Here is a 27165-nt window from a genome sequence, read left to right on the forward strand (position 1 = left end):
ACCATGGAGAGTAACTATATTAAACTACATTCTCCTCCAAAGCACAGGAGGCAAATTAATATCCAATTCACATCAGACTACCCGGCATAAAACACAGTTAATAGGAATATGTGGTAGAATAAAAAAATAAAGTAAAACCGAGGAGCAGACAACTTTGGTATGCTAACAAAAATTTTACAATCCGTAGTATAGTTATTATTTTTATTATACCGTCCTGATGGATTTATTTTCTTCCTTCTCTATAAACCTCTTACATCCAAGATGGATATTAAAGGGGATATGTGAGAAATAAACTAGCCAGAAAATCCTTTTATCAATACTAGACCCCCCGGGCCAAACCCTTGCAGCCATATGGAACGGAAGCACATGCCAATAAGCTAGTGGGAAGAGTTACGCTAAAGTACTTCCAAGACGAGTCTGTAAAAGAGTTTCTAGGAGTTACGGGGACACAGCTGAGTGTATGGAGCTCTCGGAGAAAAGAGATTGCTACAGGGCAGCTTTCACTGCCCTGGTAACCACCAGATGCCTTGGACTCCACCTCCCATCATTCCCAACTGTTGGCCATGCTGGCTGGAACTGATGGGAGCCCAAGAACATTTGCAGGGCACCAGATTCCCTACCCCGGATTTAGAAGGGGAATCTGCCCTTGAAGCTCAGGAAAGTTTTCGCCGCTAGCTATATGTTCCTCAAAGTCTGGTAGACTCACTGTGGCATCACAGGTTGTTACATCAGAACAGCTGAACCAGAGGGGTGGGTGATACCTTGGACATTTGGTTACCCTCATTTGGTAATAAAGGCCCAGTGCGAAATCAAAAGGCCTTTTGTGGGACCACTAGGGAACTGCGAAGCTGACTTAACAGCTCTCTTGGCAAAAAGAAAGGCAAGATATGAAGAGATAACAGGCAGAAGAGAGGGAGGAAGATGTGGATGAGGAATCAACCCATTTCCCGTCTGGGCCATCTTACAAGTTCCACCCTTAAGTCCATTCTATTCCATTTCTATGTTGTTCTGAGAATTATTTTGAAATACTGTATATGTGTTTGAAAAAACAACAACACTGCCCACACTCTCAAAATAAGCATTTTTTAAAAAATGTATTTTGATTTTCTTTTTGAGCCAAGATCACCACCAGAAAATTTGGGAAGTTGTGTGTAGACAATTAAGTTCTAGTCTAAACTTTTATCCCATGTGGTGATCATCAGGCATGATCATACTGGAACTAGCCAAGAACTAATTCCTCAAACTTCTCTATTTGAGGAATTAGGGTCTAGCATTCTAATGGGCCCTCAGCTAGCATGGCAATTAGCTTCCATATGTAGCGAATATAAGATTGGCGTTAAGGAAGTGCTAGCACACAATCTCATTAGGAAGAATAACAATAATTGGAAGCTGAGTAAGTGAAGGTGTACGAGTATCGACACTTCAAAACTTAACCTGGTTTAATATTCTTTCCCTCTCATCATACCCCTAACCGTGGGTCTCCAGATGTTACTGGACTACAAAAAAGAAATGGGGGAGAGATTTGGTTCGGTTCACGTTTTAATTAAAACCAGCATCATTTGCACTTCCCAAAACAATATCCGAACCCAAACACAGCTATGCTTCAAATTTCACACCTTGCTGTATATCGTGATTGTCACACTCCGGTATAGGTTAGGGTCCCTGTTTCAGAAGGTCTAAGGCTCTCATCATAGTACTCACCGGCACAAGCTGGGTAGTGCTGGAGCAATGCAGTCCAAACAAAGCACAGATGGTCAGTCTAGGTCCAAACACGATCCAGAAGCATTTGCCAGGAAACAGCCTAGGAGGGAACACTAGGATTAGGAACAAGGATATGCAGCTACTGGAAGGTTCAAGAGGGAGAAGTTATATGCTCTGGCCTCCTGAACCACACAGCTGCAGGTAGTACGAGAGCTTCAGCGATTGCTTACTTATGAGTAGACCTCTTTCACATGAGTAGACCTAGAACTTCACAGATGCATACTATACCCAAATCTTTTGGTGCCGATGTTCTTGAGGACTAGGAAGTGGTTCCATGAAATTCTTTTATATATGTTTTTATTGTTCTGTGACTTCAATAATTTTCATAGGAAGTAATTTGTAGATGGAAGAAAATAAATACAAATAAACAAATATAGCTGCATGCACTCAGTAAGAGTGAAAAATTCAAAGTTGATAAGCCACAGTGTTATGGAAATTGATCCACCTTCTCACCACACGATTCACAATATACTTGACCAGATCGTTTATGCAGAGAAAACTAAAATGTGTAAAGCTGAAGGAAAAAAAAGTTTGTTCCAGTGCAATAGGAGATACTCAATTTAGGGAAATGGCAAAAAACCTTAAGGATTTCACTCAACAATTTCACTCAATTTATAGGGTGAGAATCATTTAATAATAAAACACCCTAGAGAGAGTTGGGAGCAGTAATTCCCAACTGGGGGTCGAAGTATGAGAATCAGAAGAATTATATTCAGATTTTTCAAAGGCCCATGATTCCTGAAGTTGCAGGGGTAGCAAAAACCAAACACTTTTATTTCCATTAGGTTTCAGTGATAACATTCTGTGCCATTTTAATAGACTACGTATCTTGAATTACAAGAATGCACATATACATCGGCATATACAATCCCTTAGTGAGAGGGAAAGATCTCAGCTATTCGCAGGGCACTCACTACCATTACATAATAGCCCTTTCCAAACAAGCAAAAGGAGGCAAAGTTTTTAGCTGGGGATTTAGTCACACTTCATCAGGATCGCGTTTACACGGGGCCCAGCCAAATGCAAGTGAAAGTTTTACTGTCAGTTCACTTTGCATGTGCTATTACTAATCCACATGAAGCCTGCTGAGCTAAACCCCTAAGGTGCAATCAGTGTTAAAATGTTGTGAAGAGAGTGTTTAAAGTTGAGGTTAAATGCATTTGCCAAGGTATGGGTTTTGTCCAATGACAAGCTGAAAATGAAACGGGCAGAGGTTGGTGTGTGTGTTGCTCTAACCAGATATGTGCCATAAACACGGCAGGGTTACAATGAAAAGGTTACCTACGCACCAGATATGCTGCTGCAACCATTGTTTTGTCGTTATGTACGTTTCACAATTGTCAACTGGCAGTCCGGCTACCGAGTCATCCAGTAGACAAAACGCACACTGGCAATTTAGGAGGAGAAATCATGCCCACAAGAGGCTTCAAAAGAGGATCAGACAAACTCAGGGAGTATCAAGGACTGCTCATGTTCTATCTCCACTGCTAGAGGCACTATGCATCTGAATGCCAGTTTCTGGAAAGTGCAGGAGGGACGGTGCTGAAGGAGCGTCTCCACCCCATCGTTCAGTCTGGACACTGAGGTCCAGCTCCGAGGGCCTTCTGGCAGTTCCCTCCCTGCAAGAAGTGAGGCTACAGGGAACCAGGCAGAGGGCCTTACTGGCAGTGGCGCCCGCCCTGTGGAACGCCCTGCCATCAGATGTCAAGGAAATAAACAACTATCTGACTTTTAGAAGACACCTGAAGGCAACCCTGTTTAGGGAAATTTTTAATGTCTGATCTTTTATTGTGTTTTTAATATTCTGTTGGGAACCACTCAGAGTGGCTGGTAAGATCTTACTAATACTGTAATCTCCTTTTAGTGTGCTATTTATTATTCTTATTCTTATGCTCAGGTCCTGCTTGTGGGCTTCATATGGTTATCTATGGCATCTTTTTAACTGTACAGTACTGGTTCAGTACTGGCATGTTTGCCGCCTTGGGCTCCTTTGAAGGAAGACGTGGGATATAAATTTAACAAATAAACAATTTGGTTGGCTGCTGTTACAGCAGGATCCTGGGCTAGAGGGGCCACAGGCTGCTTAATGGTACTGAACCTCTATCAGGGGCTTTGCAAAATCTAACCATGCAGTAAAGCACATGGTTTCCGTTTACAGATTGTCCTTCTCCCTGCTGGTGGGATATTTTTTGTTGTTACCGATGCAGTGGAGTATATTCAACACCTCCTCATGTAAACCTCTCCAGGACTTAAGATCAGGCATCCCCAAACTGCGGCCCTCCAGATTTCTGGCCTACAACTCCCATGATCCCTAGCTGACAGGACCAGTGGTTGGGGAAGATGGGAATTGTAGTCCAAAACATCTGGAGGGCCGAAGTCTGGGGATGCCTGACTTAAGATCTTCCGCAGAGGCCTTTCTCAGAGTGCTCCCTCTGCTGATAGCTTAGAGGAGTGGTAGCCCCTCCATGGGGAATACAGTGGTAGCTCGCAAAACGAATGCCCTGCAAGATGAATTTTTTGCAAGACGAATGCATCTTGCCATCTGATGGTGACTCGCAAGACTAATTTGTTTTGCGAAAAATTCATCTTGCGAATTGCGGTTTCCCATAGGAATGCATTGAAATTCAATCAATGCGTTCCTATGGGATACCGCAATTCGCAAGACGAATTTTTCGCAAAACGAATTGACTCGTGGAACGAATTAAATTCGTCTTGCGAGGTACCACTGTATTCCCCCTGAGGAAGTAAGTAAGTAATAAACTTTATTCGCATTAGCCAAAGGCCATAGCAATGATAAAACAACACAATATGTACAAATAAAAACATTGGATAAAAGGCACGTTTTAGTATCCTAAATTATCAGTCAGTTGGTGGCCCTTAATCTAATTGCACCATCTATGTATCTAGCAACCTTTGCTGTTATCTGGTCATTTTGGTCTGAAGTGCATTATGGCTGCAGATGGGCGACCTGGGATGGTTATCCCCCCTGAGGAAGCTCACCTGGCTGCCCCCTGTACAATCTTTTTGGAGCCACTAAAAAAATATTTATCCCCTACCGCACGGGTGTCAAACACAAGGCCCGGGGGCCTAATCCGGCCCGCCAGACCTTGTCATGTGGCCCGCGTAGCCGCCGCCGACAAAAACCGCTAACAGTAGTTCTGGAGCCTGCGATTGACCAAGGGTCAAAACCGGGGGTGGGGCTGCAGGCGGAGGCCGGGGCGCTGGAGCCGCGCTGATGGCCTTGGCCAGGGAATTTCAATTTCGAATGAGGCTGAGGGAGGCGGTGCCGGGACGGAGCAGCGCTGGATTTTTTTTTGGCGGGCTTTGCTGTTGTCTCCGAGAGTGAGTGAGGCGGCACTGGGGAGCCGCTGCCCGCCGCTTCCCTTCCTCTCCTTGGCTGCATCCGGGAGGTGGGCAAGCGAGCGGGCGAAAGGGACGCGGAGTGAGTCTGAGGGGGAAGTAGGCGAAGCGCAACAGCCGCTCTCTTGATGGAGCCGGGTTTCTCTTCCCTCTTTCCCCGTTTTCTCCTCATAGACACTCGGGAGGGTGCCTGGCTTTTGCTCTGCCCCCCACCCCCGAGCCGCCCTTTGTGTTCTCAGTTCCGGCGGAGCTGCTCCCCAGGGGGCGGCCGGGAGGGAGGCGACGACGGCAGCACGGATTCCTGCTCTTCCCGCTCTGCCGCCGCCTCCTCTCAGCCCCTCATGATGTAGGGCTCCAGATGGAGTCGCCTCGTGGTTTGAGTAGGTGGGAGGGGGTTTTTTTGGGGGGGGGGAGGTTTTCAAGCCTCTTCTGCCTGCAGTCCCGGTAGGGAGAGGCGGCGGCGAAGACGACAACAGCGCGGGTGGGGGGAAGAGCAGCTCTGAGGCGAAGATGCACGCCCGCTGGGGCTGGGGCTGCCGCCGCCTTCCTCCTCGGGAAATCCGCTGCCCTCCCTCAGCGCGAGGGGAAGGGACTCTGGTGCTGAGGAGGGAGGATGCAAAAGCAAAGCAGGGAGTTGGCGCTGCACCGCATGTTCCTGCCCCTCTCCAAAGCATGGGGTGGGTTGCAGCGTGTGGCATCCTGCCTAGCAGGGTTTGGGTGTGCGCAGGGCGGGAGAGGGAAGCCCTCTTTCCATCTGCAGGTTTTTAATCCCAGCAGTGGCTTTCTCCTTCCTGCCGAAGCTTTAGTTAAGCGCCCCCCCCAGAAGCCGTTGATCCCCACCTTTTGTTCAAATTTCCCTCGTTTACATCCCCTCCCACACACGCGCCACGACGCAGGAATGTGATCCGCGTGGGGGCGGGAATGAGCTTACATTATTACAAAAAACAGTAATAATTGAATGCAGTGACAATAATTTATGATAATAAAGAGTGGACACATAGTCCTACAGACACAACCGGCCCTTTGAGGGTGACCAAACTGCTGATGCGGCCCCCAATGAATTTGAGTTTGACACCCCTGCCCTACCGTGTTTCTCATATTATAAGTCATGTCTTATAATCTTTTTTTCTCAAGAAAATAAGCCTATGGCTTATTTTCGGGGGGTGTCTTATTATTTTTTAAAAAAATTACAGTATGGTACCTCCCCTGTCCGGCGCCTGGAACTGGCTGCTGCTGCGCTGCTGGGCGCGTTGTCGGCGCTTCAGCAGGGCACGCTGCTGGGTCCCGCCGGGTCGGGGCTTCACGCGGCGCGCGCTGAGGCTCTTGCCGGATCCCGGCTCGGAGCAGCGCGCGCTGAGGCTCTTGCTGCGTCCCGCAGCGCCAGGCGCCAACCCAGCGGCGGGACCGGCGGGATCTGCAGCGCGCGCGACAGGAAGAGGAGGGACCAGCGAGTGGCAGCCGCGGCGGCCAATGAAGGCTCGGCCGGGTGTTTTTTGTCGTTGTAGCTGCGTCCCGCTGCGTCCCTCCTCTTCCTGTCGCGGCTCGGCGCCCGGAACTGGCGGCTGCTGCGCGCGTTGTCGGCGCTTCAGCAGGGCATGCTGCTGGGTCCCGCCGGGTCGGGGCTCCACGGGGCGCGCGCTGAGGCTCTTGCTGGGTCTCGCCGCCGGGTCAGGGCTCGGAGCAGCGCGCGCTGCGGCTCTTGCTGCGTCCCGCCGCCGGGTCAGCGCTTGGCGCGGTGCATGCTGCTGGACATTTTGGAGGGGCAGCAGCAGCCGATTCCGGGCGCTGACAGGCATCTTCCTCTTCCATGGCGCCATCCAGACCGGCTCCCACCACTACGGCTTATTTTTGGGGTATGTCTTATATTTCTTCAACTCAGGAAAATCCTGCCATGGCTTATTTTGTAGGGATGACTTAAAATATGAGAAACACGGTACCCCCTTCAATACTTTTAACAGCAGTACAAGTTCATTTAGGGTTTTGCAATGAACACCCACTTCTCCCTAGCTGGTGTTTTGTAAACGGCCATTGTATTGTGGTTGCTGCTTTTCTTTTTGTGGCATGAGGAATTTTCTTCAATTTATATCGCAGAGGAATTAGTTGTTAAACGCTTTTGGGACGCAACTACGCTTGTCAATTTTTGAACTTGTGATTCTGTAACGTTTCCGTAAGTCGCTTTGTGGCTCCGATGTGAGGGGTGCACAAATCCAATAAAAAGTAATAAATTGACGTAATAACGGTTCAAACACGTAACCTCTGCCCCTGTGGGTCCAAAGTGATGCCGTCCCTATGAGAGTTCCCACCAAATTCATCCAAAAATGCCATTTCGAAGCAAATGTGGCAAGTTCCAACTTGAGCAAAACCAACCAACCTGAGGGTTTTAAGGTACCTGAGAAATCTGTGTAATTTCTCTGGGGGGGTTCCAAACAACTCCCATGATCCCTAGCTAGCAGGACCAGTGGTCAAGGATGATGGGAGTTGTAGGCCAAAAACATCTGGAGGGCCGAGGTTGAGGAAGCCTGCTGTAAATAATAGTGTTCTGGTTCTACCTATTCAGAATCTCACAGTGTAGGCCTACTGCAGCTACTGCTGTTTGGAACCCCCCGGAGAAATTACACAGATTTCTCAGGTACCTTACAGTATTTATTTTACATATTGTTATCCTGCCTGCTTTTCAGACAATCACTGTCCCCCAAAGCGGAGTGCATCTATTTTTTAAAATGTACTTTCTTTGGCTGATGGGTGGGACTATACTGTTCTCCCCCCCCCACCTCAGTCCCAGAGCATCAGACACCTAGAACTTAGTATTTTTTTCAGGCAGAGAGGGAAAATACAAGCTCCTGTGTCTGCTCTTTCCCTGGCTGGTGGATGGGGCCCCACTGGGTCTCTCACTTGCCCTGAATTAGTCATGGGAGGAAAGGGGTACAGACTTCCAATGGTCCCAAGTCCCTTTTGCTGATGGCAGACATCAGAGCATGCAATCCTGGGTGAAACTGTTGAACTATCCAAGCTTCATAGAGCCAAATTCAAATCCTCATTCAGCCATGAAGCTTACTGAGTGACCCTGGACTAAGTCACTCTCTTCCTCTCTTCTTGAGAACATAAAACACCCAGATTTTAAGCGTTTTGTTTGCATTTAGAGCTGACTTTATACAAGCGTGAGTTACATGGCTCAGACATTTAATGTCTATTATTCATTTCTGCAAATGTGGGTGCTCGGGAGAGCAAGTCTGTATGATTAATCTGTGGCTCATGCGAGTACTGTGCCGTCTTGTCCACACCTGTGCAGGTGGGGTCAGTTTTCTCTCTGAAGATCTACCTTTTCTTCAAGAACAATTTAAACAAGTATCATACTAAAGCTTTCAGGAAAATTTAAGTGCTCTTTAGGTTAGCAGTCTTGATAAATTCCATGCAGTCATCTAGAGAATTTTCACTTGGCAGTTCAGAACTATCAAGGCTATTTCCTTCTGGAAAATGATGTTTTGACTGGATTGGGGAAGCAGGGTGGGGGCAGAGTTTTCACTACAGCAACATGTAGCCGTCAGAACAAGAGAGAGCCATCTGTTTGTAATTGGGCCTGGCTATTGTGGTCTAGTTTGCTGGTAACAGTTTGCATACTAAGCTTAGCAAAGTACACATTTAAAAAAATAAAGGAAATATAATCAGAAAGAGGTAATGTTACTGTAATTTTAATTTACTCTTGAGGAATAAAGGTCAAAATTTCAAATCTATTTCACTATGATGAGTTGGCATGGTGTAGTGCCTGAGGTTGCAATCTTTTACACACTTACCTGATGGGTGCAAGCCCCACTGAAATCAATGGGCTTACTTCTGAGCAGAATTGCAGTGTAAACGGAGAGAGGAGGCAAGGGATTTATGGGTTCAAATCTCAGTGAAGCAGGAGAACTATTAACTGAAAAAGACTTGACATCTCAGAAAGCACCTATCCCATCCGTTGAGAGTTAATTATCATTTGAGGTATGACAAAGTATAATACGAATAAAACAAAGTTTGTGATTGGGGAAACAATAAATATATCAAGGGAAGGCCATATCGGCATCAATTTACCTGGCTAGCCCTGTAGAACTTTCCAAGGTTTGTTCTATACAGGCTCAGAACAGCCAGGAGGGTCTGCACGGAGACTGCAAAGAAAAAAAATGCTTAATTTAGATGACTTAAATCCCTAGGTGAAGAAGTTGAATGTCCCCCAGGCTTATAGACCCAGTTCAAATCCTCACTCAGCCATGAAGCTAATTCACTGGGCAAGTCACATTTTCTCTCTTCCACTGCGTGGTTTTAACTACCGTAATCTTTATGTTTGTTATATTGCTGAGTTACCTGTACAGGCAATCCACATTTTGCATGGGGGGCTCCATTCTGGACCCCAACACACATCGGCAGAGCACACCTAAGCCCACTCTGCCCTTTTACATCATGTCTTTATGATGTTTGGGAGCTATTTCTGGGTTCGGTGCTGATCACATGTCATTCATTCGTGCCTAAACCGGGTGTTGGCTGTACATTACTTAAGAGTCAGAATTAAGTGGTATATAAATGGACAAGCTGACTGACTACTTATTAAACTGGACAGGAGGGAAAGACTGTATACAATGCCCTGAGCGCCTTCGAAGAAAGGTGGGGTGGAATGGTAATTTATTTCTTTATTTATTGGATTTACGTACTGCCTGTCATCAAAAGATCTTGGGGCAGTTCACGAGAAAAAAACACAAGATAAAAGCACAAATAAATATATTATGTATACTAATAAATATATTAGTAGAGAATTGGCTGTAAAGCTGTTGAGGAATGGCAACCGAATAATTCCTTTGATGTTGTCAGCAAGGTTTACAAAAGCAGGGGTGGGGAAACTCAGCTTTGCATTTGATCCATGGACTTAGGATCAATGGAGGCTGCAGATCTTCAGGTGTTGGACTGCAACTCCCAGCATCCCCAACCACTGACCATGCTGGCTGAGGCTGGTGGGAGTTAACAGCCAGCACCATCTGGAGGGCTACAGGCTTCCCAACTACTCTTATCTCCAACTCTTCACCTGCAATGTGACCTACCTAGCAGGGCTGTTGTAAGGATCAGTAAGAATGCCATGTGAAACATCTGAAGACTCAGGGAAGCATTCCATTCTATCATCATCAAAATGAAAAGCCATTAATAATTATTGGATTAGTTGTTTTTTAATCTAGCTCATTGTTTCTTTTTCCATATATACAAAGTGATCCATTAAAAGATTTTCTAAAAGCCTTTTAAGACAACTAGGGGTGGAAAGAAATCTGGTTCAGTTTGCATTTAAAGGCAAACCTGATAAATTCACACTTTGTGAAGCTGTATGCAAAATGAACTACAGCTATATTCTGAAACTCACTTTTCTCTGAATTTTGCAACACCCTTCTCCAAACAAGCAACATGTACAAAACTGCAAATACTAGAGTGCATATAAAAGTGAAGCTGACCTGCAAAATACATTATATTAGGGGAAATCGCTGCAAAAATGTGTGTATTTGGAGAAATTTTCATCAGGATTTTTTAATGAAAGCAATAATCACAAACTAGTGTGGAAATGTGGGGAAATGAACTGACTGGAGAGAACAAGAAACTGATAAATTTGCCCATCCCGAAACACATCGCACTGCCTCATTCACAGTTAAACGCCTTCAGGTAATGTTGTCAGAAGACGATCAAATAGAATGCAAAAGAAGGACAGATAAAGAGTGCAGCCCCCCCCCCCCTTTGGAATCATCACATAGGCCAGAACATTGAGAGAGAGAGAGAGAGAGAGAGAGAGAGAGAGAGAGAGAGAGAGAGAGAGAGAGAGAGAGAGAGAATATGCACAGAAACGATTAACTAAGACGAGCTTCGCCAGATGCTTGGGAACGTAACTTGCTCTTCAATTCTATTTACTCAGCATCGACTCAAAACAAAGTGCACTGTTAGCAAGACAGGAAAACCTTTTAAGATTACTGTTTGATAAGGGCATGCGTAAGCTACGTAGTAAATCTAAACAGTGATGGGGGGGGGGAGAGAAAAAGGAAGTTATTAAGCCTACTGTGCAAGGAATCACATAGTCACCATATCATGATGGAAAGTTTCTAAACTAAAACATCTGATCTGTCGGTTTCTTCAGAGACATGGCTGAATGTAAACATACCCAAGGCAGATTTATTAGTCTGTGGATAATCCTCATTATTTGAAATGCATGTACATGCACACACATCTAATAGCTATCAGAAATACTTCATTTCTAGAAGTCGTGATTTTTGACCTGGAAGACTTCCCCCAAATCCAGATGTGTGGAGGTTGGTGGCAGTTGCTCTGCAGTGAGTCAAAGGCATTTTGTCTATGCTTAAAACCATTATTTTCTTTATTGCTGCTTCACATGTGCTCCTGGGCTTTGTGGGTTTAGGTTTAAAAGATTCAGATCCAATTGAACTTTAGCCATTAGTATACTGCCCAAAACATTAAGAAAACTATTGATGCCAAACTAGCCATTAGCCAAATGTTTCTTGCCAAGGAGAGCAGCTGTGAGTCTACAGTCTCCCTCTATAATGTACTGAATAGTACAACTTGCCTGCCTCCTTTTGTCATTGTAAGCCACAGGTCAGTGGTAAAGAACACCTGCCTGGCATGTAGAAGGAACCAGGTTCAATTGCTGGGATCTCCAGCTAGGTCTTGTCAAAACTTTTCATCTGAAACCTTAGACAACCACTTCTGAGTTAGTGTAGGCTAGTATTCTTTCATTCTTCCAGACCCAGGACTCACCTTTAAGCAAAACATGCATATGGAGACCCATTTCTTAATATTTTCTTCACCATAAATTTATGTGGCGGTGAGAGTGCTGCTGTTGCAGTCCACCTTACATCAGACTGTGACTCAGAACTGGGGCCCCAAACCCACCAGTTGAAGAGCAATGCTGTTTGACCAACCTTCCCAAACTTGGTGCCCTCCAGGTGTTTTGAACTACAGCTCCCTACACGGCTGTGGACATTAAGGAGGGCATTTAGGGGACAAGACCGAACTAGATGGGTAAATGGCCCCTTTAAACTCTGACTCAAAAATCTAGGAGGTCACCTCCTCTGTCTAGAGCAGGCACCCCCAACCTCCGACCCTCCAGATGTTTTGGGCTACAATTCCCATCATCCCTGACCACTGGTCCTGTTAGCTAGGGATCATGGGAGTTGTAGGCAAAAACATCTGGAGGGCCACAGTTTGAGGATGCCTGGATAAGAGACTGATATGGGTGTGTTTTATGAACTGACAATTTTACTGTGATTATTTTGCGTGTGCCAACCACAGAAGTTCCAGGGAGATGTTGACAAACATTAGAAAGCAATGAAGCATGTTCCTATGAAGCTGCCTTATGCCAAGGGTTTCAGATGGGAGTCTTGCCCAACTCAGCCTGGAGACTGCAGGGATTGAACTTGGGGCCTTCTGCCCCGAGCGCCTCCATTGCTGCCCCATTGCTGCATAGTGGGTCACTTATAGAGAGGGCTTTCAAAAGCAGGTTTCAGCATGGTGTTGGAGCCCATACTACTAAGTACACCCTGTTCAGCTCTTTAGATCCAGGCCTACAAGTGGCAAGTCTAAGGCCAGGGATAGCATGCACGCCAGAGCAGGGGCCTTGTTGTTATGGATGAGGCTGGGTTTAAGAACTTTGTATGAGAGATACAAAACAGAAGGCAAAGAAAGGCTGAAGTGCGGGGTAAGATTTACGATGTTCAATTATTTCCCTCACAATTCCCCCCTCCCTCTAGGGTACAAGCACATAATATATTGTACTTTCCATTACCTGGTACAAATATAAAACATATCTGAAAAACACATTTCATCCCCATAACATATTAAAACAACAAGAAAGGGGCCATGGCAGGGTTTGATAGATTAACTGTCACCCACTGATGTTGTGCCATATTGGTTAACAGCAAATTAATATCATCGCACACATTTTATTCCCCCTTACATCTTACAAAGAAAAATTAGGCCAGAAAGCCTGCAATTCTGAAACTCCTATATTAAATCCCTGAAAGCCGTAACAACACACAGTGGAACAAGAGCAAACTTTGCCCATTTTGGCTACCCCGGGACATTTCCTTTAAGCCACCGTAAGCTCCAACTCAAAGCCTCAGAGACCCCCTTTTGCGATCTAGATTCTACTTGACACGTGTGCATTTTATGAACTGGCATATTTCACTGCATTTGCTCTGCATGTCCTTATTGTGATCTGAAGCCAGGGCTTTTCATCAGCACCCAATTGTTAAAATAAACCCAAACAACGCAATAGCTTTGGGGTTACATAGTTGTAAGAAGCAGTAGAAGGTTGCGATTTTCCTGTACGCATGAGTAGATATAGATGAAATAGATTTCATTTGTTATGAATTAATACACCCACCCACACAAAAAAACAATAGCCACATGGAACCTCCATCTTCAGATGCAGTTTGCTGCTGAGTATCTATTGTTGGACAAGGTGGGCAAGGAACATAGGAAAAAGCCTTACACTGAGTCAGTCCATTGGTCTATCTGTCTTAGTGTAGACACGGACTGGCAATCGCTCTATGAGAGTTCAGGTAGGAGTTTCTCCCAGTCCTACCTGGAGATGCACGGGGATTAAATCAGTGGTCTTCTGCATGCAAAGCAGGTGCCCTGCTATGGTTTCCATACCCTGCTTCTGGGTTTCCTGGAGGTTGCACCGGGGGGGGGGGGGCTCCTGTCCAACAGCCTCAGGTGCAATGGTCTCCTTATGTTTATAAAAAAAAAATCCTTTCAGTAGCACCTTAGAGACCAACTAAGTTTGTTATTGGTATGAGCTTTCGTGTGCATGCACACTTCTTCAAATACCAATATTTTCGTGCATGCACACGAAAGCTCATACCAATAACAAACTTAGTTGGTCTCTAAGGTGCTACTGGAAGGATTTTTTTAAATTTTTGTTTCGACTACAGTAGACCAACACGGCTACCTACCGTACCTATATCTAGAATTATGTTCATCGGTCCACTTTTATTTTCTCTGCAGTAGCCAGAGTCCACGATACATCATTTAAATGCACAAACCTGACCTGGCCTGTTTACAAACAGAGAGAACCACATGTTGTCACAAACCCCTATATACTGATGGGAGACAAAAAAGTGGGAACAGTTAACTAGTTGGGATTTGCTGATGGTAATAAATACATTGTGTATCTGGGCATTTGCAACTTTAATAATTAACTCTGGGTGCTAAAAGCAAAGAAATGAAACATTTAAAACTGCTTATATATTTAAATCTACAGGTATGTGCATTTAAATGATGTATCGTGGACTTTGGCTACTGCAGAGAAAATCAATCACAAATTACACATTTCTAAGGGAAAGGAAGATGCAAAACAATTCTACGCCATTTGGTGGGATTTCATTTCTTATGTATCCAGTTCAGATATACAAAACTCTCTTCCTCCACCAAAATGCAAAAATCGGCTTTTATGAAGTGTTTCGCTGCTTTTATTTTTCTACATTATCTGCTCTCTATTCATTAGGAAAATACAACCTAGTAATTTCAATCAGGTTCTCCCCCTCCCCATTTGTTTGTACTTTTGATTTTACAGTAATTAAAAAAAACTTCATGGAAATAAATAAAGACATAAATTTGGTGGTCTGGTGGTCCCATATGGTAAGGTTTTGTTTCAACCTGGGAGGGAATCAGACAAAGAGGGTTGGGGAAGGCAGCTGGTGGCAGGAGGAGATGATGAGGTTAGCAAATACAATCAGCAGCCAGACGTTAGCGGTTTTGACAAGTGCCATTAAAGACAGCCAAAATAAAGCTGTCGCCTAAGTGCTCCATGTAGGGGAATTCAGAGGGAACCCAGAGCCCATCAGTGCTAAATCTTTTAACCTCCACAAGAAAAGACGAACAATCTTCAACCATCTAGCATAGTAGAAAAGGGGATGTCTAGCAACTATTGGTGGCGCTCCAAGGGTAGATTCACATTTTTTAAAAAAACTGAAACAAAACCAAGCAATCCCAAAAGTCCCCAGGTATCGTGAGGAAAAATGGGTTCTCTGACCCACGATTCCTGTATAAAAGGAATTGGCTATAAAAGGAGTAGAAATGGCTTTTCCCCTTGCCTCTAATAAGTTAGTTTGCATTTCTCTCTTTAACAATGAGTCCGTAAGTGACTGTGGAGGCCAATTCTGGATCCACACATCCTTCCACAGTGGGGACATTGATTTCCGGACGAGAGTTGATCACGGTGAGGGTTTGCCAAGCGTGCCTTCCTCTTAGCACGTTTCTCCCGTGTGTTCTGAGTTTGAGTGTCTTCAAAGCCCATCTTAGTTCCATAATGGAAGAAAGGAAGAAGAGACATACAGTATGCTAAATAAATTTGACCCCAATTCTTTGCATCCCAATTTTTTTTAAGGTTATAGCTTTTCTGCCTGCTGTGGATTTTAGCTCCTTTTAATTGTTCCACTGCTGCTAATCAAACTGCATCTTAGTCATTGTGTTTTTAACTTGATTTGACACTTCTTGTCCATTGCTCAGAGAAGGCAAGTTACTGGGTGACTGTTAAGTGCAGTAAGTAAAACAAACTCCACTGAAGTAAGTGGAATTTCAAATTTATTGGCTTGCACGTGTCCTCTGATAGAGGAACATTCCTTCCATTTTGTTAGGAAAGAAAATCCTAACAGGTGTATGCGAAAGGTTATTTGAAGTTATTACAAATATCTCAAGTATCTCACTAATACTGATACTAGGGTGGGGTGTAATATATTGATATGATGATATGATATGATATGATATGATATGATATGATATGATATGATATGATATACACCGTGATCAACTCCTGCCTAGGAACCGATATCTTCACTGTGGAAGGACGTATGTGTCCAGAATCTGCCTCCACAGTCACTTACGGACTCATTGTTAAAACCGTGTTTATGGAAGACAATCTTACTCAGCTACGAGTGATCGTGAAAGAAAGAAAGAAAGAAAGAAAGAAAGAAAGAAAGAAAGAAAGAAAGAAAGAAAGAAAGAAAGAAAGAAAAGATAAATCACACAATAAACTTCAATAACTGAACTCACCAGAATAGGCAGGTGAAAAAAACAAATCAGGCTGAAACAGTAAAAACATTTCAAAATGCTTGAACAAACTAATCTATGTTTTAACTAGGTGCCAGGAACCATAAGACTGAAAAACCAGTAAGAGAACACTTCAATCTCCCAGGACATTCTATACAAGATCTCAAAGCAGCTGTTTTATTACAGAGAAATTTCAGGAACAGACTGGAAAGAGAAGTTGCTGAATTGGAAATCATTACCAAGCTTAAAACCATGGAAGCACCTGGGATGAATAGAGACATCGGATTCTTATCTCATTATGCATGATCAAGCTTTCTTTAGCACCTCAGCCCAGGACTAATTGCAGCCATCAGCAGCCATTAACAGCCATCTACAGGTTTACCACTCCCATCAGCCCATCTCCCATTCCCACCCACCCCCACCACCCTCTGTATATATATAGGGTCTGACACTTCTGTTTCTAGTGTATCTGAAGAAGTGTGCATGCACACGAAAGCTCATACCAAAATATAAACTTAGTTGGTCTTTAAGGTGCTACTGAAGGAATTTTTTTATTTAGCAATATTGGAGCAAGCTGGAGGAGGGTATTCCAAAAGCAGACAGCCATCATAGATAATGCTGTATCCTGCAACATCACACAGTTGTCCCATTTTTACACTCTCAACAACCTTACAAGAGAGGAAGACTAGCTTAATGAACTTCACAGCTGGGTGGGTGGGGGGTCTGAACTCAGATCTCTCTGGTACAACTCCAACACTTCACCCACCAAAGCCCATTGACTAGAAAAGTTATTAACGTTGGCTGGACCATACCGCAAGTTCAATTTTGTTTTATTTTTTAGAGAAGGAATCTCCATGCATCCTCTCTACTCATGCTGATAAGAGGCCTGGGACTAGAATCGTTTATTACTGTTTGCCTGATGACTTCCAAATGTTCTTGTATAGACCGCGTGAAGATAGAATTTCTGTTGCAGAAATTACATCCGACTGACCAAGAAATTCAATATCAGCAGAGTTTGGCAATGTTTCCCCCTCTGAAGCGCAAGATGGTGTTTTGGAAACTACAACAGAAACATACCGCCCCGGTCTACTGTGCATAATGGACAGTTTGTCCAAAACTAAAGGAATGAAGTAACGCTTGAAGGAATACTTTTCAACAGTCGGTGAGGCCTGGTGGGTTTTCCTGGCAGCAGCGGCAGACAGCCAAATAATGTTCTGACGAGTGCTAGACTAGGTCTTGAAGTCGCTACTTAAATCACCCACAGTGCCTTGGATGCGATGCCTTTGGGGCATTGTGGGAAATTTAGATGGTGCTTCCAGACCAGGTGCCGATTAGAGGGCTGTTTGTCCAGTCAAAATCTATGCCACAAGAGTATTCAGACCTTGAGTCCAGCTCTTCAGGGTCTCAGGCAAAAAAGGTCATTTCCCCATCACCTGCCTTCTGATCCTTGTTTAACTGAAGGTGCCAGTCACCCTAAGCCTGGGAACCTCTGCATGCAACGCAAGTCCTTGATCACAGAGTGACAGTTCCTCCTGGCGATTGCTCTTGCTTATGAGAGGCTTTGCAGCTACAAGTGCTCTACAATTAAGGATTTTTAAAAAGGGCCTCTCTTTCCATTCTGCCCCACATTGGTTCCGCACAGCACCGTTTTAATTCCGCTGCAGTTTGGATTCCACAAAAATGATGTTATTCGGCTCACTGTTCACTGTGGCCAAATTTAATAATATGTTATTGTTAGGAGAGTCCATTCATTTCATTAGGGCCTGGGGGTGCTCTCAATAAGGTAGTGGGAGGAAATGATGGCAAGCAAACTGAGGACCGGGGGCAGGGGAATGCTGACAAGGAATACCAATCACATTCGCCTGCCTCATTATCATTCCTGTTTGCAGATAAGCATGCAAACTGACATAATTTCCAATACCATTTTCCATTTAAATTGAATTCTCCAACATCCCTAAATACTAGTGACAGCTTCCATTCTCTAAACAAATAAAACAAGGCTGGCTCTATCCATCTTCCCTTCCACTCATTTTTAAAACTGGAGGTGTTTGGAACTGAACCTGAGAGAGAGTTGTCTGGCATCTATTTTAGTATGATTTAAACACCAGGCAAAGATCTTAAAAACAAAACAAAACTCAAGCCTTTTAATCTGCTTTAGTTTATGCCTCCCCGAGAACCCCTGTGAAGGGATGCCCTATTAATACTGTAAATAAAACAAAGTAAAATAATGTGAAGGTTCCCCACACTCTACTCCATACATGAATGCCATTCTGTGTTGAAATCACACCCTCAGCAGCTACATTTCCCATAGTGATAACAAAGAGGGGTTTGTTAATGCTGCAATTGAGGGGTCAGCGGCAGCTGCGTCCAGGACTGCATCATAACAGTTCTAAAATACTGGCTGGAGACAATAGCTGCTCATTAGAATACAGAACAATTAGAATGTTGCATTTGTAATCTCAGCATCTGCTACTGAACTCTTTTTAAGCAGATCTTAATACAGAATCTACTAGAAGCTGCGTCTAATTCAACCACCTCAAAATTGCACCAAAAGATTGGTTTAATTGGAAGTGCGGGGGACACCCAATTCATTTTCTTCAGGCAAAAATAACCATACAATGCGTTAAAGTAACAAAAACCAAACCAAACCCCAAAACAAGCTTATTTGCTCCCCCATCTCAGCATGCTTCATAAGTCTTACTGTAAATCAAAAGGCTTAATTAGAAATGAGGAACTGGAATGTTAGAAGCCTGGCCAGCTGCTACTGGAGGGTTCAGTATTAAAACATTTTTAATAAAGATGTACAGTAGCACTGAACATTTCCTTTTGTTTGTTGTGTTGGGTTCTGCTTAAAAATGTAGTTTATGGCTAAACAAAATAAGATCTCAGAGTCTCTAGAGAATAGAGGTATGTTTGCTTACTTTAATGTTTATAGTGTATCTCCTAGAGAGAATTCTATTTAGAAAATGTTCAGAAAAGGTGACTGACATTCAAAAATTGGATAGGTCCAATAGAAGTCCTGACAATCTTATTTGGCTTAGCTTTTTGTATACATCTATGTATTTGTAATTTCTAATTTAAAAATCAAATGAATGTGGAATGCAGTATTTTGGCTGTAAAACACAAAATTCAATATGGCAATATGGTAAAATTAAGCAGACACTGTGAATCTGTCTCTCTGGGCTATATCGCATGAACAAAGAAATCTTTGCTGATTAATTATATTAGTCAGTTAATTGATCAATCAATTAAATCTTCATAGAAATATAATAGCTTTAAGGAAAAAGCACATTTACTTTTAGAGGATACACACACACATCACATTGTCTTAGAAGAGGTATTCCCCAGTGTCTATCAGATGAGAAAGAATGCTTCTTCTAAAGTGGTACTTGCTATCATGGTTTGGTGCTGCAAATAACATTCTCTTAGTCAGTTGATATATCTATATATATATAAAATGAGCCAATTAATCAAACAAAAAGCTGTAGTTATGTGTGTATACAACAAACTGTTTCTATGTGGCTTCCTCCTGGCTGAGGGTTCTAGCCAGCCACCTGCAACCTTTTTCAGGATACTCCATTCCCCTCCCCCCATGTCCACCTGGTTTTCCTTTCCTCAACAGAGAGTTGATGATCTGTAGCCACTGAGTAGGCTTTAAATTATGTTGGGCTGTTGAAATGTCTTTGAACTTCTGCGAAACATTATTCTCCTAGTCTGCTAGGAGATGTGTGTGAATGACGTTGTTTTAGCTACATGGGAATTGGCACTCACAGAATGAGTTTGCTATTAGAATATTGGACATGTGAGTAAAAAAAAAAGGTAAAGGAACCATGGACGGTTAATTCCAGTCAAAGGCGACAATGGGTTGTGGCACTCATCTTGCTTTCAGGCTGAGGGAGCCGGCATTTGTCCACAGACAGCTTTCCAGGTCATGTGGTCAGCATGACTAAACCACTTTTGGCACAACAATACACCGTGACGGAAGCCAGAGTGCACGGAAACGCCGTTTACCTTCCTGCCGCAGCGGTACCTATTAATCTACTTGCACTGGTGTGCTTTTGAACTGCTATCGGTAGGTGGGAAGGAGCTGGAACAGAGCAACGGGAGCCCACCCCATTGCAGGGATTCGAAACACCAACTTTCTGATTGGCAAGTTCAAGAGGCTCAGTGGTTTAGACCACAGTGCCACCCGCGTCCCTTTGACATGTAAGTAAAAAAGATTAGAAGTGCAATGCCATCACATCAAAATTAGGCACTTTTCAGACCTGTCAGTTTCCATGGGTTGAGTATTTAACTGTGCCCTATACCTTTTCATTTTCTTAAACTGTCATTACTCATCCTGGAACTGTAGGAGGGACAGGGATATGACCTGATCTAGTAGGAACATCTCATATGCAGGTTCTATTGAAATGATTGGGAAATATATGAAAGCTAATTTAGCTTCCAATGGGGCTACTGCATAGCATCCTATTGAGTTATGTCATAGGAACATAATGACTGTCAAGAGTTATAGAATCATAAGAGTTGGAGGGGGCATGAAGGGTCATTTTGTCCAACCCCTTGCAATGCAGAAATCTCAACGAAAGCATCCATGATGGCCATCCAACCTCTACTTAAAAATCTCTAAGGATGGAGAATCCACCACCTCCCGAGAGTCCGTTCCACTGCTGAACGGCTCTTACTGTCAGAAAGTTATTTCTGATGTTTAGTCAGAATCTTCTTTCTTGTAACTTGATGCCATTGTTTCGCATCCTAACAAACAATAAGAGCCGTACCGAAGGCCCATCTCATCCTCTTCTCACTGGAAAGTAGCCAACTAGACCAATGTAAGGCTTCCTCTGGAGGCTCTGCCCACTTTTGTCCTGGCACCACCCTCCCCCCCTTCACCCACCAGTGTATGTGGCCCTTGGAAGGCTGTCCTTGAGGGAATGTAGCCCTTGGGCTGAAAAGGGTTTCCCACTACTATCTTAGGAAAATGGACAATTGCTTCCAGTTATAACCCTTTAGGCAGCTCCAGACATTATAAAGGACACCAGTTGACTGTTCCTGCATTTCTTATATGTCAATTTATTTGGGGTTCTGCCTTCATCAGCTGCTACCATGATCAAGCATGAATAGCTGATGAAGGCAGAAGCCGAAATGTTTGCCACATAAAAAACAAACAAACAAACAAACAAACAAACCCTGTTTTGTTAATCACAGTAACGTATGTATTATTTAAGTGATTAACCAAATCCTAAGAGGGATTCAAGAGAAGTTTGCATTAGTGCTGCTTGGTGCTTTTATAACTATCTATATACACACATACATACATACATACACACACACACACCTTACAGATGAAAAATAATTTCAAGCTGAAAAACTGGCCTAATGGACACATCTCAAAGATGAAAGACGGTAAGGGAAGAGATGGAAATATAGGTTACGCTGTCAACAGGAGTTTAGTTAGAAAACCTAAGCCAATCCGATGATTTTCATCACATCTTTTCAGAAAGGTTTGTCTCCTCCTAGATTTGTCTACTCACACAATTCTCTAAACCAGATTATAAAGCTAAATCCAACCAAAAAAACCCTTAACGGATCAGGATTTCATTTCTGGCGCTGCAAAAACTTCAGTTGTGGCCAAGTCTTATCAGCTATAGTGGCAGACAGATTACAGAAGATGCGGTTCAGGATAAGTATGAAGCACTACCCGGCTTAAACCAATTACGCACTTAGGAGCAAAGTTGTCAAACCGCAGATGATTGCCAAATCCGCACATTTAATTTTCTCGGCACTTACATATTTCATGGGGAATTATACTGCCAGTGCCGGCTTTGGGAGGGACAAAGACAGCTGGTTAAAATAACAACAAAAACTTTTATTTAAAACCATTACGGGAATAAGTGGGATATAAAACAATGAAGCTGGGTTTAGCATGAAGAATGCCACAAACAGAGGGTGAATAAAAGGCCAAATCCAGCCAGCTATGAGATTTGATTTCTCCCTCCAAGGCAACATTTTACCCACTGCATGTGTTTGCTTGTTGATGGATATTTCCATTAATTATCTTGACAACTGATTCTCATCTCCTTTAAAAGGAGAAGCCCATCTATTATAAAAATAATAATAATCCTGATCTGTCCTAATTATGCTTCGTGTAACTGGAGGCTCGAAAAATGGAAGGCATGCAACCGTAATTCAGCTTCTAGGGCTTGCTACTGCCTCACCACAACTCTGTGGCTCCTGAAGAGCATTCTACTACATTCTCAAAAACATATGACCAAGAGAGAAGAGAAGAGAAGAGAAGAGAAAGGGGATGGGGGTAAAAAGGCAGGCACTGTACAATTTAACTCACATAATTAGCAATTATTGCCTGCACACTCCCCAATAGAAAATCTGTTGCAAATCAAGGGAAAATAACGTTAATGAGCTACTTCTGGGCTCCTTGCTCTGGGTAATGCGTTTGCATAATAATGAGGTACAATCTGCTGAAAAACACATAAAGGACAAATTAATAAGGTTGTCATTTTTTTGCCCAATGATGCTTAATACAGTTTTTATAATCTGCTCAAGACAAAGGTCAGTCACTCAGACACAGCCGATTATGCATTCGCGTGGCAGATGAAATCTTTATTAAACAGAATGATGAATCTGATTAACATGCGCTAACAAATATACAGTCTGCAGGGGGAAAAATGAGCGCCGCCACCTCCTGCAAGCCTCCCTCACGTCGACTATTAAGGCTTTACTCAGATTGAGGTCAGACTGGTATTCCCAAAAGGCGCATTAAGCTAAAAGTTTGCCAAATGTGGCAACATGATGAACAAAACAATATCCTGTTACATAAAGAGTGGCTGCCTCGACAGATGACCATCTAATCAGCAATGGTAACAAGCCCTTAAATAAATTTAGAAAGAATAATAATAATAATCTTTGTTACAAAAATAAATGCGGCTAGCGAAACACAGGGGAAGTGTTATTGGATAATCAGCAGCAGATCTCAAGAAATGAGAACACAGATGGCGCCAGGTTCTTGGACTACATCTTATGTTTTCATGACTTTTTCGACATGGTTAGTTGATATTTTACTGGGAAGCACAGCATTCCCCCCCCCAAAAAAATTATGTTAAGGGACACTACTTTGCTGAAGTAAAGTTGAATGCACAATTCATTCTTAAACCTCAAAAGGTTTACCTTTTAAAGTGTGAAAGAGTAAGAACAACCCACTCCCAAAGGAACAGAGGGACAGAAGCTACTGGGCAGACTGTTTTGCCCATCTAGCTCACCATTTTCTACTCTGACTGGCAGAGGCTCTCTGAGATAAAAAGAATATCTTTTCTGCACTTGGTACCTGATCCGTTTTAAAGCGAAGATACCAGGGATTGAACTTGGGATGTTACCCGGCAACGTTACCCCAACTTCCAGCGGGAGCTATTTGAAAGGAAGGCAAAAACAAAAACACGTAGAGATGCAATGGGAAACCTTCTACATTACTTTTATGGGGTCACTGGAACCTTTAATAATTGAACTAATCTATAGTAACAAACTAACCGCTCTTGTGCAAGCATACAGTTTAGAAATTAATGTGTACATACGTACTTCCCTGCCCCGAAGATGCAGTTTAAACAAAACCATTAAGTCTCTACTCCATTGTTGTTTTTAAGCCTTTCTACTGATGACTGCAGCAAGAATTTTTAAAGTAGGGGTGGAGTACATGTGGCTATCCAGATGTTGTCAAGAGTACAACTGCCACCCACCCTGACCATTGGCCAGGCTTGTTTGGGCTGAAGAGCCTTGAAGTTGAAAAGCATCTGAAGGGCCACAGATTTCTCATCCCTGTTGAATCTTCTCCAGCATCCAGTTAGCACAGTGGCCAACCAAATGCCTATTATGGGACGCTCACGAGCAAACTCGACACCTTGTCTTTTCATTTCTCATTAGACTAAAAACCAAATCACTAGGAGCATTAATGAATTGATATCTTTTAAAGCCCCAAGTTCTTCTTTTAAAATAAAAATAAACAAAAAGCCTGAAGCCAATTTAGTATGTCAACAATATCTAACATTCTTTACTATAGCTTTCGGTGTATCTTTCCCCCTCACAAACATACAATACCATAGAATTAAAGGCATCCTTCATGCCAAGTTAGCTGGTTTTATTATATGCTATTGCAGACGTCTGTCTAAATGTAGCTTTTACAGCAGCAGGTCAAATTTCACCTATGAAGCCTAAGAAAACCTTAAGGACACACATTTTTTGCTATTATATATCGTTCCACAATCACTCAATCTCCCAAAGTGGGAGATATGGTTATATACATTGTCTCTTTCCTGTTCCTCTTTAAGGGATCTAAACAAAATTAATTTTATTTTCAGACAAGGCTGAATTCCATGAATATCCTTTATTAAAAGTATTGTGTTCATAGGTTTATGAGAACTACTATATAATGTACATTTGGAGCCAACAGTGGTATTGGACACTGAACCGAAATAATAAAATTGAAATAATAAACAAACAAATATTGGATTACCAACTCTCATTATCCCTGATCATGGGATGTGATAGCTGGGGTTGAAGGGAGCTTGTAGTCCAGTAGTATTTGGAGGGGTGGGCAGGCTGGTATAGGAAATGGACCTTCTGGTATACTTTGAAGTATGAAAATGCTGTTTGTGGCTGACTGAGAAAAAGACTACAAAACATCTTTAGTTGTCCCTCATGTTACAGGGGTCCAACTGTTACTGGCCTCAACTAGAAGCTGGGCATTTAGTATTGCCAATGTGGAATTTTCTTCCGGCAGAGATGCGGCAGTCATTCTCACGTTTGACTTTCAGAAACCCCTTGAAGCCCATTTCCCCCCCTGCCGACCGGCCTTTGTTGTATGTTGTATAGAATTTTAGTCATTTTAATTAATTGTCTTTTTTAATATTGCTGTACACTGCTCTGATATTTTAGGAGAGGGTGAATTATAAATGCAGTTATAAACAGATTAAGTGGGTGGGTCCAAGCTGCATTTGTATTACAAAGGAGAAGGGCTACCTGTATCTGACTTTAGATACACCAGATGAATTTGACTTGCTGACGGCTGGATGCCACAGCCAGAGACAGTTATTTTAGCCCCCATTGGAAAACACCGGGATGAGATACAGTTTCAACATTGCACATAGTAGATAAGAGAATGTTTTGCAGATAGCATTCAAATATAAGCCTGCATTCATGTCTTAAAACAAAAGAAACAGGGTGGGGGGACCCACCAGAATCAGATTATATTTTGCTAAGACATCTAGAAATAAAAATGTAAAATTATTACATATTAATTATCACCACACTGTAAAACAACCCGAGAAACTGGAGGATAATGGAAAAGGCACGTTTCTGACAGAGAATATCCGAGAAGCATTGCCATATTTTTATGTCACAAAAAACCACTCTGAAGGTAGCGGTGGTACATTAATCTAGGGCCTTTTTGTATGCAGGTAAGAGGCAACTCAAAGAGCCTCATAATTAATCCTAGGCTCTTTTTAGATTTGCATTTATTGCCAACCTTCACTAAGCCCTGCAGCACTCCCCTTTCAAAAATCAGTTTGTGTATGTGCTTTTTAAAAACATGTTTGTGATGGAGGATCTGCTGCTCAAAGAAGAAAAGTCAAAACTCCCTCTGGTTACATATGTACAGTAGCTTTTTGGATAGCAGCCGAGGGATATAATAGTTGGGGAAATATCTGCAGGAGCTCTTTTACCTAATGATTTCACCGCTGCTTGATAAACTGTCAGTGTTTCCTATAGATGTGGGAGTCACACCTTATCTGTGATGATCACCTTCTGTTAATGTACCCAATTCATAAGCACAACCCTTAAAAGATCCCACAGCCTCTTGCGTGTAGTTTCCAAATTATTTTCTTTTCTACACTAGTAGAGGATTCATTCTCCCACTACTTCTGGAATTACAAAGTCAGAATGTATGCAATCCAGAAACACTTTTCAGGCATTTTACTTCTCAAACAACAGCCCTCCATAGGTATGCAACAAGTCAATTTTGAAATGGGAAAGGGGAGATTCTAAAAAATAGCTTATGAGAATAGCACATAGGTTGCCTGCTGGGCATGCCCAAGCTCTTAGGTACAATCACAATTATCTGAAAGGCCACCTCCTTCCCTACAGATGCTCTTGAGTGTTGAGATCAACAGAGGCCTTCTTGGTAGTTCCCTCTCTTGGAAGTTTGGGAGGAGGGTGGTACAGGAGAGGGCCTTATCTGTGGCAACCCCTAAGATGTGTTCCCGCTCCTGAGAGATGTGCCTGGCACCTTCACTACATAGCTTTCGTCATATGCAGAAAACGCATCTCTTTACCCTAGTCTTGACACCTGATATATATGGACTCACCCTATTCTTTTGATTGTGAATTGTTTTAACTGATTTTAACCTTGTGTTTTTATATTGTTGTAATTGGGAAATCTGTGGTTAAGGGCGAGTAGTAGTAGTAGTAGTAGTAGTAGAGTGGTACCTCTACATACGAATAACTCTACTTATGAATGGAGCTCCGTCCGCCATCTTGGATGCAGTTTAGATAGGATTTTTTCTACTTACGAATTTTTAGATAGGGTTGCTTTGACTTACGAATTTTTTCTCCCAATGCATTCCTATGGGATTCAACTTACATTTTTTTTTGACTTACAAATGTGTGTTCGGAACGCATTAAATTCGAAGTAGGGGTACCACTGTAATAGTAGCAATAATAATAATAATAATAATAATAATAATAATAATAATAATAATAATAATATAATGCACACTAAAAGGAGATTATTAGTAAGATCTTACCAGTTACTTAAGGCAATATTTCTCACCTCCAGAGAATATAACACAGTACCGACTTGCAAGTTGGAGCTCTCAGCATCTCCTTCATAATGATGAAATAACAAAGATATAAACTAACACATTAAAGGCTTTGCTGTGTCTAAACACACAGTGTAATAATTATTTTAAGAGAGAACCT

At 42.8% G+C, this 27165-nt stretch overlaps 1 long non-coding RNA gene across 1 annotated transcript; it reads right to left on the reverse strand.

The window, feature by feature from the left end:
- Nucleotides 1-1668: 1668 nt before the first annotated feature.
- Nucleotides 1669-27069, reverse strand: LOC148683587 (uncharacterized). The gene is made up of 3 exons (XR_015947066.1): nucleotides 27017-27069; nucleotides 9190-9263; nucleotides 1669-1801 (listed from the first exon to the last, which is right to left on the reverse strand). It is a non-coding gene; the product is annotated as an uncharacterized LOC148683587 (long non-coding RNA).
- Between the last annotated feature and the right edge of the window lie 96 nt (nucleotides 27070-27165).

Source organism: Zootoca vivipara, chromosome 14 (assembly GCF_965207765.1).
Source record: "Zootoca vivipara chromosome 14, rZooViv2.hap1.1, whole genome shotgun sequence".
Lineage (NCBI taxonomy): Eukaryota > Metazoa > Chordata > Lepidosauria > Squamata > Lacertidae > Zootoca > Zootoca vivipara.